The 16,166-nt window shown below is 32.7% G+C and overlaps 1 protein-coding gene across 1 annotated transcript in view; it reads left to right on the forward strand.

Moving 5' to 3' along the window:
• LOC114337277 (putative inositol monophosphatase 3) overlaps nucleotides 1-16,166 on the forward strand; it is a 62,156-nt gene that overhangs the window by 33,050 nt on the left and 12,940 nt on the right. The gene's annotated exons all lie outside the window — the stretch shown is intronic.

Consider the following 16,166-nt stretch of genomic DNA (forward strand, 5'->3'; position numbering starts at 1 on the left):
AGTGCTAAATCAAAATAAACTTATACGCGTCTTTCGAAGTAGTTGTAAAACTTCGGCAAAAATCGGTAACAATGAATTTTATGCTGAAGTAGGTATTCCAAACAACCATACTTAATTCAGATTTAATAAATAAAGAATCATATTATTGGGACCAAAGTGCTGAGGTATTTAGATCATAAACTGTCAGTGATATGGTTGAAATAGATACCCAAACACCGAGTGCTTGTCTTGAGACCTTGAGAGTTAAATACGATTATTAATACCGAATAAACAATTATGAATCTCCGGGGATTTCCTTATATTTTAAAAGAAATTTAAAGTAAATAGTTACAATTAATCAGTTTTTAAAAATATAGTTAGCTAAGGCTGTTCGTAATTATAATACTCTCTATTATTTATATATTTAATAATTTATGTGAACACTATGCAAACTATTACTGTTGATTTCAACAAAATCACATAAAAGGGATTAAAAAGATTAGGTACTTGCGGGGTTTTTCAACGGGCCGGACAAAGTAAGCGAAAGGGCCGGACCCGGCCCGCGGGCCGGCTTTTGCCCACCCCTGTGCTATAGCCTTATTCTTTAACTATATCGCTGTAATAACATTGTTTCTAGACAGGTAAATTATCATTGTATACTGGGCGTACCAATCAAACTGGTTTTTTTTCAATTTTCACAACACCCTGTGGAATATTCTAGCCTTTATACAATATTGAAATTAAAACCCAACTATAGCCCCAGGTTTTCTTAACGTTCTGTTTGTTATTCATTCGCTTATGTTGGATAATAAAAAAGTTAGGGACTTTAACAACTAAACATGTTCTTTATCAATACATGGTGTTTCTAAATAAGTGCGACAAACTTTAAGGGGTAATTCTGCATGAAAAAATAATGATCGTTTACTTGATAAAGCTATGTCCGCAAATGCTTGCAAATATAAAATTCTTTTGCCAAACGGTTATTTTTTCATGCAGAAATTACCCCTTAAAGTTTGTCGCACTTATATTTAGAAACACCTGTATCGATAAAGAACATGGCTAGTTGTTAAAGTCCTTAACTTTTTATTATCCAACGTAAGCGAATGAATAAAAAAACAGAATGTTAATAAAACCTGGAGCTATAGTTAGGCTTTGATTTAAATATTTTATAAAGGCTAGAATATTCCACAGGGTGTTGTGAAAATTGAGAAAAAAAAACCCAGTTTGATTGGTACACCCGGTATACAATGAAAATTTACCTGTCTATCAACAATATTATCATAGCTATTTTGTTAAAGAATAAGGCTATAACATATTAAAAAAAATTACTTAAATCGGACAACAGGTTTGGGAGATACGAGACATCAAAAATTACCCATTTTTTTGGGGTGCCCGTTTTTCGTGCCGGTGAGTGTAGATTAAATTAGAAGTTCATTGTAAAAAAGGAAGTAAACAAAAACACGAGAAAAATGAATTTATATAAGTAAATAGGTAAGTAAATATTATAGATTAAAATAAGTACAGAAAATATATAATTATAGAGATATATAATCACTTATTGTACCTTCATTTAAGGCTAACTTTAAAAGTAAAGCAGATCTGCTATTATTCATGTTTAAAAACAAAAGGCACACAAAACACTAAGTACGATTAGGACCGCGAATCTACAACAGATAAATGTCTGGAAACCGTTACACAGGGTTGCCAAAAAACGGAAGTCACACCGAGCCGTGTGGTATACGGAAGACGCTACGCGTTGTGTACATAGCCTGTATAGTAGCACGGGAGCGACACTAGCGCTGGTGATATACCGTCGAACTAAAATCTGATCTTATGAGTATGTTAGATACGATATGACTTCCAGCGAAATTTTTAATATAAGCCTTCTGATACCATCTAGTAGCCAAATTCGTAAAAATATAGGCAAAACGTTGTGACTTCCGAAATCGGAAGTCATAACGGTATATATGAAGTAACAACGTATTACGAGAATCTACTTTGGAAGTCACATGGATACATGTATCAATATATATATATATATATATATATATATATATATATATATATATATATATATATATATATATATATATATATTCGGAAAGGTTTCCGCGGTTAATACAATGAAACTTAAAGCTAAAATCAATATCAACAAAAGAATTAATATTAAAATTAAACTCACCAGGCTTCCGGGTTGAACCGCGTCGTTGGTTTCTAGGCCGAGCTTTCGACGTCCTCTCTGACGTCATCTTCAGGGCTTCCGGGGTCTCAGTCTCCTGAGGCTCCAGACACTACACTCACTACTCACTACTTCACTACTCACTGCAATACTGTTGTTGCTGACGCTGGGGCGGTCATTTATACCGTGGACTGGTGTGACTGACGTGGCTGTCGATGACGTGGCGGAGTGGAAATTAGCGCGAAGACGATTTGGAGAGGCGCGAAGATTTTTGACGGTGGGAATTGTATTTGTAGATGGAGCGGACGATGTTTTCTTTAGGAGGGGTCTCCAACCCAAGCTACCTTCGACTTGGAGACCCCTCCTAAAGAAAACATCGTCCGCTCCATCTACAAATACAATTCCCACCGTCAAAAATCTTCGCGCCTCTCCAAATCGTCTTCGCGCTAATTCCCACTCCGCCACGTCATCGACAGCCACGTCAGTCACACCAGTCCACGGTATAAATGACCGCCCCAGCGTCAGCAACAACAGTATTGCAGTGAGTAGTGAAGTAGTGAGTAGTGAGTGTAGTGTCTGGAGCCTCAGGAGACTGAGACCCCGGAAGCCCTGAAGATGACGTCAGAGAGGACGTCGAAAGCTCGGCCTAGAAACCAACGACGCGGTTCAACCCGGAAGCCTGGTGAGTTTAATTTTAATATTAATTCTTTTGTTGATATTGATTTTAGCTTTAAGTTTCATATATATATATGTATATATATATAACATAAGATGTAGATCTTTGAAGCACACTCAGTGATAAAAAGATCCAAGGTTAATGGTTTAACGACCACTCGTACGAAATCAAACAGATGAAATAGAGAATGTGGAAAAATCCCCTTACGAACAATTCACACATCCACCATTTCGGGTGGAAATGGTGGATGTGTGAATTGTTCGTAAGGGGATTTTTCCACATTCTCTATTTCATCTGTTTTATATATATATATATATATATATATATATATATATATATATATATATATATATATATATATGTCATATATATGTATATATATATACATATATATGTATATACATATATATATGTATATATATGTATATATATATACATATATATATATATGTCAAAGGTAAAGTTCATTGGGTGTGCAGCTGGAAATGAAAGCCAAAGTGTACTCTTTTCAACGAGCTAGCAATATTTCGTTTAATTTCTTAAACATCATCAGGCCAGTTGCTACAAAGTTATTACAAACTGGTGAAATTGTGCAATTTATATAATAAGTTAAAACACTTACTTGGATGAGCTTGTTAAGCCTCGATAGAAAAAAAGTTCCATGAAGAAACGCCAAAGTGAAAAAACCAACATTTGATTTAGTGTACAGTGAAAGGCATAATAACTCACACAACCAAGTGTATTAATTTCCGTGTGTGCCGGAGTAGTCAAAATTACTTAAATTAACATTTAGGACAAACAATTTTACGAATACATATACGAAACACTTAATAATTCAACATTTTGATGTTGCCATGTTGAGAGGAGGGCGTGAAAGCAAAGTACCTCAAGGTCACAGCGGTCTGTTAGCTGTCATTATACGGAAGTGTCAGCCAGAGCTAGGCAATTTTTAGTTTAAGTACAAGTTGTATTAAATTGATAGATTTTTGTTAAGATCAAGTAAGATCATTCTGTTGCTATTTATTAAATAAAGAATTTATAAGACAGATTACTAGCGATTGTCTTTTTATTTTATTCATGTTTGTACTCAATGATTAAAGAAATGCATACAATTTTAATAATAATTAACTTCTTTCTACAATTTGGTGGTATAATTGTAATCACGAATAGAATACAGAAGGGTAGACCACTTTGTAAAGAGGCATATACACATACCCACACACACACATACATACACACACACGTAATACATGTGTACACATACATATGCATATACATACATAGCTAATACCTCCACATTCCAAGGTGTCAAGTGTAATGGCAACTACAGAATCTAAAAAGCAAATTCATTGAACTAAATTAAAAATATTAGTAGTTAAGGATGGCAAAATAAAGAGTGGCTATATGACAAAGGAGCACTAAATTAAAAAAAAAAGAAATACTAAATATTATTTATGACTATATTCAACAAATAATGAGAGATAAAAATCACCAATAAAGATTGACCAGAACAAACTGACATCTTGAGGGGCAACCAAAAATTGTGATATATGAAACGAAAAAGAAGTTTGTAATAAACAAGATGGTATTATTGAGAATCGTCTAATAAACTAACTTGGTTATTATTTGTGTCTAGCTTTAACAAAAAGGAATAAATTTCGCTTAGATGTTGTATATCTGATTTAGTGTTAATCACGTTGTCAGTTGTTGCAATGTGGGTCATTTCCAAAAAAAGTCTTCTTTTGTAAGATGTTTCTTTTTCAAGGATCTTGGCATCTGCAAAGTTCATTTTGTGATTGAGGGTGTGTACGTGGTTGGCTAGTGTGCATCTATCTGGATAAAGTCTACAGTCACTTTTATGTGTTATTATTCTATCCTTCAGTCGTCTAGATGTTTGGCCTATGTATTTGCCATTACAATCACTACATGGAATGCAATAAACCACATCAGAAATTTGATCTTGTGGGGTTGGATCTTTAAGTTTGGAAAAAATAGAATTTACTGTTAGAGAGGTTTTATTAGTTATTTTAATATTCTCATATGATTTAAAGATTCTTGTCAATTTTGGTGTCAGTTCTTGTATATAAGGTAACACACAATATTGTGAAGGAGTGTGATTGTGAACAGTGTTTTGTGTGTTAGTATTTGTAGATGTGCCAACAGATGTCGAGTTGATTGGAGTGGGCTCTAATGGAGTATTGTACAACAGACTTTTGAGGAGAAGTGGTGGATAAGAATTATCAATAAAGAGATCATACAGTATTTTTAGATTTTTTTGATGGAATGATTTATCAGAAATTTTTATAACCCTATTTTTCATTTGTTTCACTAAGTTGATTTTAGTAGAGTGTTTATGATATGACATGTAATTAATGTATCTGCCAGAACTCATTGATTTTCTATACCAGTCTACTGTAATGATATTGTCGTTAGAACGAACTAATCTAGTATCTAGGAAAGGAAGAGATTGATTTTCATCTTCTACTTCGATGGTGAATTGTATGTATGGATCATAGCTGTTAAATATAAAAAGCAGGTCATCTAACATATTATTAGGTATAGCTAAGATCATATCGTCTACATATTTTTTTATAAAAAAAGGATTAAAAGGTAGTACTGGAATAATAATGTCTAGCAAGTCATCCATTACATATGCTGCAAGAATGGGGCTAATCTTTGCACCCATTGGTGTTCCAAAAGTTTGTTTATAGTATGTGTTGTCAAAAGAAAAATAGGTGTTATTGAATAAGAAAGTGATTAAATTTAAAAACATATCTTTATCTATTGTACAGTGTCTGCTGATTTCTGGCCAATGTTTGTTTATTGATCTTAAACATGCTTCAAGATAAACATTACTAAATAAAGAGATCACATCTAAACTAACTAACACGTAACCTTGAGGTAGTTGCATTCTATTGAATTTAGTGTTTATTTCAAAGGAATCTTTTACATAATAGTCATTGTTACAGTCATAGGCAGAAGTGAGAATTTCTGTAATAAAACCAGCAATATTTTCAGTAGGAGCTCCTATTGACGATACTATAGGTCTAACAGCTAATGTTGGTTTATGTATTTTTGGTAGTGAGTAATACTTTGGTGAAATGCTATTATATGAATTTAATTTTTTCTTTGCAGTGTCATCAATTTGTTTGGTATCAAACAACATCTTGACCAATTTATTACTTTGCCTTTGTATAGATTGAGTAGGATCAGACGTTAATGTGAGGTAGGAATCACTATTACTAATAAGTTGTTTAGAAAGTTCTAGATAATCAGTTTTGTACATAACTACTGTGACGTTACCTTTGTCAGATCTTGTGACTATAAGTTCTGAGTGATTTTTTAAAAAAGTTTTTGTTTTCTTAAGTAAATGATGAAAATAGTTAGAAGATTTTTTATTATGTGAAATGTAGTTAGTCAAAGCATTAGTAACTCTAGCTCGAGCTATGTTCTTTTCTGCCAAATTAGATATTGATGAAGCTACTAGCTCTATACAAAGGCAAAGTAATAAATTGGTCAAGATGTTGTTTGATACCAAACAAATTGATGACACTGCAAAGAAAAAATTAAATTCATATAATAGCATTTCACCAAAGTATTACTCACTACCAAAAATACATAAACCAACATTAGCTGTTAGACCTATAGTATCGTCAATAGGAGCTCCTACTGAAAATATTGCTGGTTTTATTACAGAAATTCTCACTTCTGCCTATGACTGTAACAATGACTATTATGTAAAAGATTCCTTTGAAATAAACACTAAATTCAATAGAATGCAACTACCTCAAGGTTACGTGTTAGTTAGTTTAGATGTGATCTCTTTATTTAGTAATGTTTATCTTGAAGCATGTTTAAGATCAATAAACAAACATTGGCCAGAAATCAGCAGACACTGTACAATAGATAAAGATATGTTTTTAAATTTAATCACTTTCTTATTCAATAACACCTATTTTTCTTTTGACAACACATACTATAAACAAACTTTTGGAACACCAATGGGTGCAAAGATTAGCCCCATTCTTGCAGCATATGTAATGGATGACTTGCTAGACATTATTATTCCAGTACTACCTTTTAATCCTTTTTTTATAAAAAAATATGTAGACGATATGATCTTAGCTATACCTAATAATATGTTAGATGACCTGCTTTTTATATTTAACAGCTATGATCCATACATACAATTCACCATCGAAGTAGAAGATGAAAATCAATCTCTTCCTTTCCTAGATACTAGATTAGTTCGTTCTAACGACAATATCATTACAGTAGACTGGTATAGAAAATCAATGAGTTCTGGCAGATACAGCTGGTTCCTAAAAAAACTGATACGACTCTTAGTAAGATTTGATCATTTTGAGCAGTGTATGATTGGTCTGACATTATATTATATTTATTATGACAGACAAATAATAAAATAAACAAACAGCCATTTTTTGAGGTTGAAGTTATCTGACAAATTTTAAGATTTGGCAGTGACAGTATGTAAATAATAAGTATTTATCCTTCAAAATATAATAAATTAAATATAATTAAACTCATATTCATTATATCACACCTCATTAAAAGCTTTTTACAAGAACATAGTCAGCGATTTTGATATGGCTTAGAGCCCGATTACATCAAGATCGCCTATAAATCGTGCTGGTAATTGCCTTGCAGCGAGACCAAAAACAAAAAGAAGAAGAAGAAGAAAGTACACTGCTCAATTTTCTACAAAATACGCTTTAAGACTCGTATCAGTTTTTATTGGAACCAGCTGTACATTAATTACATGTCATATCATAAACACTCTACTAAAATCAACTTAGTGAAACAAATGAAAAATAGGGTTATAAAAATTTCTGATAAATCATTCCATCAAAAAAATCTAAAAATACTGTATGATCTCTTTATTGATAATTCTTATCCACCACTTCTCCTCAAAAGTCTGTTGTACAATACTCCATTAGAGCCCACTCCAATCAACTCGACATCTGTTGGCACATCTACAAATACTAACACACAAAACACTGTTCACAATCACACTCCTTCACAATATTGTGTGTTACCTTATATACAAGAACTGACACCAAAATTGACAAGAATCTTTAAATCATATGAGAATATTAAAATAACTAATAAAACCTCTCTAACAGTAAATTCTATTTTTTCCAAACTTAAAGATCCAACCCCACAAGATCAAATTTCTGATGTGGTTTATTGCATTCCATGTAGTGATTGTAATGGCAAATACATAGGCCAAACATCTAGACGACTGAAGGATAGAATAATAACACATAAAAGTGACTGTAGACTTTATCCAGATAGATGCACACTAGCCAACCACGTACACACCCTCAATCACAAAATGAACTTTGCAGATGCCAAGATCCTTGAAAAAGAAACATCTTACAAAAGAAGACTTTTTTTGGAAATGACCCACATTGCAACAACTGACAACGTGATTAACACTAAATCAGATATACAACATCTAAGCGAAATTTATTCCTTTTTGTTAAAGCTAGACACAAATAATAACCAAGTTAGTTTATTAGACGATTCTCAATAATACCATCTTGTTTATTACAAACTTCTTTTTCGTTTCATATATCACAATTTTTGGTTGCCCCTCAAGATGTCAGTTTGTTCTGGTCAATCTTTATTGGTGATTTTTATCTCTCATTATTTGTTGAATATAGTCATAAATAATATTTAGTATTTCTTTTTTTTTAATTTAGTGCTCCTTTGTCATATAGCCACTCTTTATTTTGCCATCCTTAACTACTAATATTTTTAATTTAGTTCAATGAATTTGCTTTTTAGATTCTGTAGTTGCCATTACACTTGACACCTTGGAATGTGGAGGTATTAGCTATGTATGTATATGCATATGTATGTGTACACATGTATTACGTGTGTGTGTATGTATGTGTGTGTGTGGGTATGTGTATATGCCTCTTTACAAAGTGGTCTACCCTTCTGTATTCTATTCGTGATTACAATTATACCACCAAATTGTAGAAAGAAGTTAATTATTATTAAAATTGTATGCATTTCTTTAATCATTGAGTACAAACATGAATAAAATAAAAAGACAATCGCTAGTAATCTGTCTTATAAATTCTTTATTTAATAAATAGCAACAGAATGATCTTACTTGATCTTAACAAAAATCTATCAATTTAATACAACTTGTACTTAAACTAAAAATTGCCTAGCTCTGGCTGACACTTCCGTATAATGACAGCTAACAGACCGCTGTGACCTTGAGGTACTTTGCTTTCACGCCCTCCTCTCAACATGGCAACATCAAAATGTTGAATTATTAAGTGTTTCGTATATGTATTCGTAAAATTGTTTGTCCTAAATGTTAATTTAAGTAATTTTGACTACTCCGGCACACACGGAAATTAATACACTTGGTTGTGTGAGTTATTATGCCTTTCACTGTACACTAAATCAAATGTTGGTTTTTTCACTTTGGCGTTTCTTCATGGAACTTTTTTTCTATCGAGGCTTAACAAGCTCATCCAAGTAAGTGTTTTAACTTATTATATAAATTGCACAATTTCACCAGTTTGTAATAACTTTGTAGCAACTGGCCTGATGATGTTTAAGAAATTAAACGAAATATTGCTAGCTCGTTGAAAAGAGTACACTTTGGCTTTCATTTCCAGCTGCACACCCAATGAACTTTACCTTTGACATTGATATTAATTAGACAGCTGTGATCATCCTTCAGTTATATATATATATATATATATATATATATATATATATATATATATATATATATATATATATATATATATATATATATATATATATATATTGATGTGATCTTGATTATTGATATGAGATAATATTCTTATATGTCACTTAATTTAATCAATGTATTAATACTAATCTAATTAATTAACCAGATCACATATCAATATGTTTTCAATCTCAGGGCGAATTATAAATTAATTACTTACTTTCGTGGCTTCTAAATATTTCTTAATGGTTCCTAATCGGGATAGAAAAGAAAAGAGTAAAAAAAATACACATATGGGTTACAATTATAATCAAAATATTTTTTATTTTATTTAAAAGGCAATCAATGCTTAATATTTGCTATTTCTTATTATTCTTAAACATAACATTTACAAATGGGAATCTTATTTCCTTTTGGTTTTCAATTGAAAGTTTGTATTAACATTTAACTATTAGGAGTTATTAGGAACAACTCTATTTAAGTTTGATGAAGCTTTTCTGATATTATTGATTATGTTATTCAATTTTTTTATGTGGAATTTAATACGAAAAACCCATACATTCATGTCCAAACAAATGAGACTGACCTTTTCCTGGTGAACTGAAAATGTCCTCACACAAGACCCGTTTCCTGCTATCCTTGGCTGCGATCAAACCTCGTCCTGGCTTCCAGTAATGTTCTCCTTTGAAAAACTAGCTCGTATAGCTCTCGTTCCTGCGTCTGTCGTGATGCTGTGTTCTACCTTTCTCGAAACTGCTATCAGCTACCGGGACACTCTTGGCTCAAGGAGGTTCTTTTACTCTCGACCTGGCCTACTTCTCGTTCCACGATAGATACTCCACACTCACGGAACTACATCGGCTTTCTCACTCTCCGTACACTACCGTCTACTACTCGACTTCACTTCTCGACAGCTCAAAACATTCTGATCTCACTTTCTCATCCATTCCCCTACTTTCTAAATATCCCTTCCAGATTCACAAATCAATCTTCCACCACCAACTCTCATTCGTAATATTCCTCAAAACCAATTTTTAATCTTTCTAAATATGCTTAATGGATTTCAAAAGAAAATATTTAATTCCCATTCTAAAATACTTTCTAACTATTTACAAATTTTAATGACCTATTCTCTCTTTCAAATGAGTCTTATTTAGCATAGGCTAATGATCGAAACCTTCCGCGAAAAACGATAATGAACTATCATCTATTTCACTGAGTTTTATTTAGCATAGGCTAATGATCGACCTTCCGAGAAGAACGATAATGGTACGCGTCATTCACTTTGTTTATCTAAGCACATTGTTCCGAGTTTCGTACGCTTATTCTAATCACTTCTTAAAATTAAATATAACAATTTGTTGTATACAGGTTGTTCTAAATTTATATGCCCGAGGTTGAGAAAATTAAAAATATTTTATATTAAAGTGAATTTTGTTTATAATTATCAAAATTTAATTTTCATATCAAATAGAAATATAACAAATCCCCGCCTTGTATTCGATAAAATTTATCTGCATTTTTAAATAAATTTTCTCGAGGCAAAACCAACTCCCTGTATATTTCCTTACTTTAATCTACGTCTTATATCCTAACTTACTATCTACTTCATGTAATTCTGTCTTTTATTCGTGATAATTGTATACATCGTGAATATTATAAATTCCTCGGATCTTTTCCGAGTTCCTGTGCCTCAACTCATAACTATTTATCCCATGTTCATTATTCACGATGTACGGGCCTTCGAAAACAGGCATCAACTTTGCGCAAATGCCCCCAGGAAGATTTGATACTCGTAATGCCCTCACGAGTACTTTTTCACCCTTTTGGAAAGTCACTGGTCTTCTTTTTCTATTTTGTTCCTGTCTTTGGATATATTTTTCGTTGCTTCGCCGTAATCTTCTCTGTACGGTTTCAATCACCTGTTGATATTCTTTTGGCTCTTGGTCTTCCCATGGCCTTATCGGCAGTACACCCTTCATGATGTATTCTGGGGTCTCTTTTGTTACTGTGCTCGGAATTGTATTTAGATACCTTTCTATTTCCGCCATTTTCCTGTCCCAGTGGCGATGTTGACCATCTGTTGCAATGCGAAGAAATTTCGTCACTTCCTGTATGAATCGTTCCGAAGGATTACTCTGTGGATGCCTGATGCTGACAAAATTTGTCTCTATTCCTCGTTCTCGAAGTTGTCCCTTGAAACGATCATTTCGGAAATACGTTGCATTGTCCAGTAGAATCTTTTTTGGTGTTCCTACTATGGCTATAAAATTGTCGATTTTTCTTAATATTTCCTGCCCCTTTGTGGTGCGGCAACTATATAATTTTACGTATTTTGAAAACACATCCACCATTACCAGAATATGTTTGTTCCTTTTAGTGGTCATAATTAGATCGCTTAACATATCTATTGCTACAATGTCTAGTTTGTTTCGGGCTTCAATATTTTTGGCAACATTTTCGTTTTTGAAATTCCGACTCTTATATTTTTGACATACATCGCACTTCTGGGTAATTTCCTTTGCAATGCGGTAATCCTGTCGGCTGATGTAATTTTCCCTAAAAACGAGCCAAACTTTTCTGCTACCGATATGCCCATTGTCCTCATGTAATTTCTTTATTATCTTTTCGGCCAATGTCTGTGTCACTAAATATAGTTCCTTTCCGTCTATTCTCTTAAAATATATGTCATTTTCTATTTCCGCTCTTCTTTTCTCTCTTTCCTCTAGGTCTTCTTGGTTTGTCCTTATCTCATTTAACGAATATATCCCTTCTTCTTGTATTAATCTATTTAGTCCCACCTGTAGAGTAATTGTTTCCTTTTTTCCGGTGTCCTCATCCCGTGTTAGAGCGTCGGCTATTATGTTGTCTTTTCCTTTTATATATCGGAACTCAAAATCATACTCCTGTAATAATAGAATGCCTCTATGTATTCTATTATTTACTAATCTATTCTTCATGATATGTACTAAAGCTGCATGGTCTGTTTCGATTGTGAATTTTGCTCCCAATAAGTAAAACCTCAATTTGTTTACGCAATATAGTACACTGGCAAACTCCAATTCTGTAACACTATATTTTCTCTCATGTGTTTTAGTCACTCGAGATATAAAACATATCGGCACTTCTTGGTCGTTTTGTATTTGAGACAGAACTCCTGCAAATTTTTGTATGGACGCATCAGTTCGGAGTATAAAAGGTAAATTGTAAATGGGGTGGTATATTTTCGTTCCTTTTGCGAATTCTCGTTTTAATGTTTCGAAAGCTTCCTCCTGTTCTTCTTTCCAATTCCATTTTATTCCTTGTTAATTTCCAATTGTTGGACCTTTCCCCAGAAATAATTCAAAAATTTTTGTTCAAATTGTTGCCAATTGCCGAATTCTTCTTCTTTACTATCGAACCATAGGCTTGCTTCATATTTGAGATGGTTTCTGATAGTTTCTTTTGCTGTATCGAAATTTCCGATGTGTTGTATTTTCTTTTTCAGGCTATTTATGAACGGCACTGGGTGTAATCTTCTTACATCCCCGCCAAACCTTATCTTCACGTCATCTGTGCTATGTATAACCATTTCTCTTCTTTCTCCGACATTTTGTTGCGTCCGGTTTTCGGTGACTTGTTTTTCTATTTCTGTGATTCTTTTTTCCACTTCTTCTCTGTCTACTTGAATAGCATTTTCCAACTTATTTTCCAAATTTTCTAGTTCCTTTTTCTGGCCATTCGTTAACTCCTTTATTTTATCTTGAATTTTCATTTCATACTTTTCTATGCGTTCCTCCATTTTCTTGTTGTTCTCTTCTATGGCTTGTTTTGTTTCCTTCTGATTTTCTTGCATTATTCTTTTTGTTTCATCCATTTTTTGATCCAATTTTTGTTGTGTTTCATCCATTTTTCGTTGTGTTTCCTCCATTTTTTGATCCACTTTATCCATTTTCTTTGATGTTTCTTCCTGATTTTTCTCCATTGTTTGTTTTGTTTCTCTTTGATTGTCATCCAGTTTTTGTTGTGTTTCATCCATTTTCTGTTCCATTCTTTGTGACTGGAGTTGCATCATTTGTAATAATTTATCTATTCCTGATAATTCTTGCTGTTCTGATGCCATGATTGTCTTGTCTAAAATATCTTCTTGGTCTGAATTATTCTCTTGATTTGAATGTTCTTTTTGTTTTTTGTTGTCTTTGCTTTGGCTTCTTGTCACAGACATTTGTTTTCAAGAAGTACTGTCCCCGCCAAATATGAAATTTTACTAGTATGTTACCAAGACGACTTTTTCTCACCCAAATATTATAAATTGTCAATAAATATATCAAATGTAAATATCGTAAAATAAAATATTAAATCAGTTATGTAAAATTTGTACCTAAAGAGATCTAAAATTTTATGTTATCAAATGTAAGTATCTCACTTTTTACCACAGGCATATAAATTTTCAAATACCGGCTTTACTCTTTCTATCCTTCAAATTTGCCACTAGAAATACTTTACAATGCTTTCCACGTTGGACGACAGTTGATGTGATCTTGATTATTGATATGAGATAATATTCTTATATGTCACTTAATTTAATCAATGTATTAATACTAATCTAATTAATTAACCAGATCACATATCAATATGTTTTCAATCTCAGGGCGAATTATAAATTAATTACTTACTTTCGTGGCTTCTAAATATTTCTTAATGGTTCCTAATCGGGATAGAAAAGAAAAGAGTAAAAAAAATACACATATGGGTTACAATTATAATCAAAATATTTTTTATTTTATTTAAAAGGCAATCAATGCTTAATATTTGCTATTTCTTATTATTCTTAAACATAACATTTACAAATGGGAATCTTATTTCCTTTTGGTTTTCAATTGAAAGTTTTTATTAACATTTAACTATTAGGAGTTATTAGGAACAACTCTATTTAAGTTTGATGAAGCTTTTCTGATATTATTGATTATGTTATTCAATTTTTTTATGTGGAATTTAATACGAAAAACCCATACATTCATGTCCAAACAAATGAGACTGACCTTTTCCTGGTGAACTGAAAATGTCCTCACACAAGACCCGTTTCCTGCTATCCTTGGCTGCGATCAAACCTCGTCCTGGCTTCCAGTAATGTTCTCCTTTGAAAAACTAGCTCGTATAGCTCTCGTTCCTGCGTCTGTCGTGATGCTGTGTTCTACCTTTCTCGAAACTGCTATCAGCTACCGGGACACTCTTGGCTCAAGGAGGTTCTTTTACTCTCGACCTGGCCTACTTCTCGTTCCACGATAGATACTCCACACTCACGGAACTACATCGGCTTTCTCACTCTCCGTACACTACCGTCTACTACTCGACTTCACTTCTCGACAGCTCAAAACATTCTGATCTCACTTTCTCATCCATTCCCCTACTTTCTAAATATCCCTTCCAGATTCACAAATCAATCTTCCACCACCAACTCTCATTCGTAATATTCCTCAAAACCAATTTTTAATCTTTCTAAATATGCTTAATGGATTTCAAAAGAAAATATTTAATTCCCATTCTAAAATACTTTCTAACTATTTACAAATTTTAATGACCTATTCTCTCTTTCAAATGAGTCTTATTTAGCATAGGCTAATGATCGAAACCTTCCGCGAAAAACGATAATGAACTATCATCTATTTCACTGAGTTTTATTTAGCATAGGCTAATGATCGACCTTCCGAGAAGAACGATAATGGTACGCGTCATTCACTTTGTTTATCTAAGCACATTGTTCCGAGTTTCGTACGCTTATTCTAATCACTTCTTAAAATTAAATATAACAATTTGTTGTATACAGGTTGTTCTAAATTTATATGCCCGAGGTTGAGAAAATTAAAAATATTTTATATTAAAGTGAATTTTGTTTATAATTATCAAAATTTAATTTTCATATCAAATAGAAATATAACAATATATATATATATATATATATATATATATATATATATATATATATATATATATATATATATATATATATATATATAATCTTTAGACCTTCTACCCTCTCGGGTGTAGGTATTAACGTGTGCTCTGTTAACAGTGCACAAATCTCTTCCATTGTTTCCTGTCCTGTGCCATCGCCTTTGCTTCATTCCATGCTATTCCTTTTTTGTCCAGAATCCTTGCCATCACTTCGTTCCATGTCTCTCTCGGTCTTCCTCTACTTTTTCCCTGCACCTTCGTTTCCCATATCTTTTTAACTGGTACTTCTTTCTGTAGTCGTTGTAGATGCCCCCACCAACTTAATTGTCTTTTTTCAACATACTCCATCATTGTTAGTTATTCCTATTCCATAGTTATTCCTTACCCTATCCCTTCTAGTGACTCCTTGAACTCTGCGTAGATACCTCATTTCTGCTGCCTGTATCTTACTTTTCTGTTGTCTATTTAGTACCCAGGATTCACATCCGTATGTAAGTACTGGTCTGTATATAGCCTTAAATACCTTGATTTTCGTATGTTTCGATACTTCTTTCTTGTTAATAATTGTTTTTCCCATTGCGTGGTACAGTCTATTCACTTTATCAATTCTTTTGTTGATCTCAGCTCCCTGTCTACCTGTTTCTTCAATGGTT

Source organism: Diabrotica virgifera, chromosome 4 (assembly GCF_917563875.1).
Source record: "Diabrotica virgifera virgifera chromosome 4, PGI_DIABVI_V3a".
In the NCBI taxonomy this organism is placed as follows: Eukaryota; Metazoa; Arthropoda; class Insecta; order Coleoptera; family Chrysomelidae; genus Diabrotica; species Diabrotica virgifera.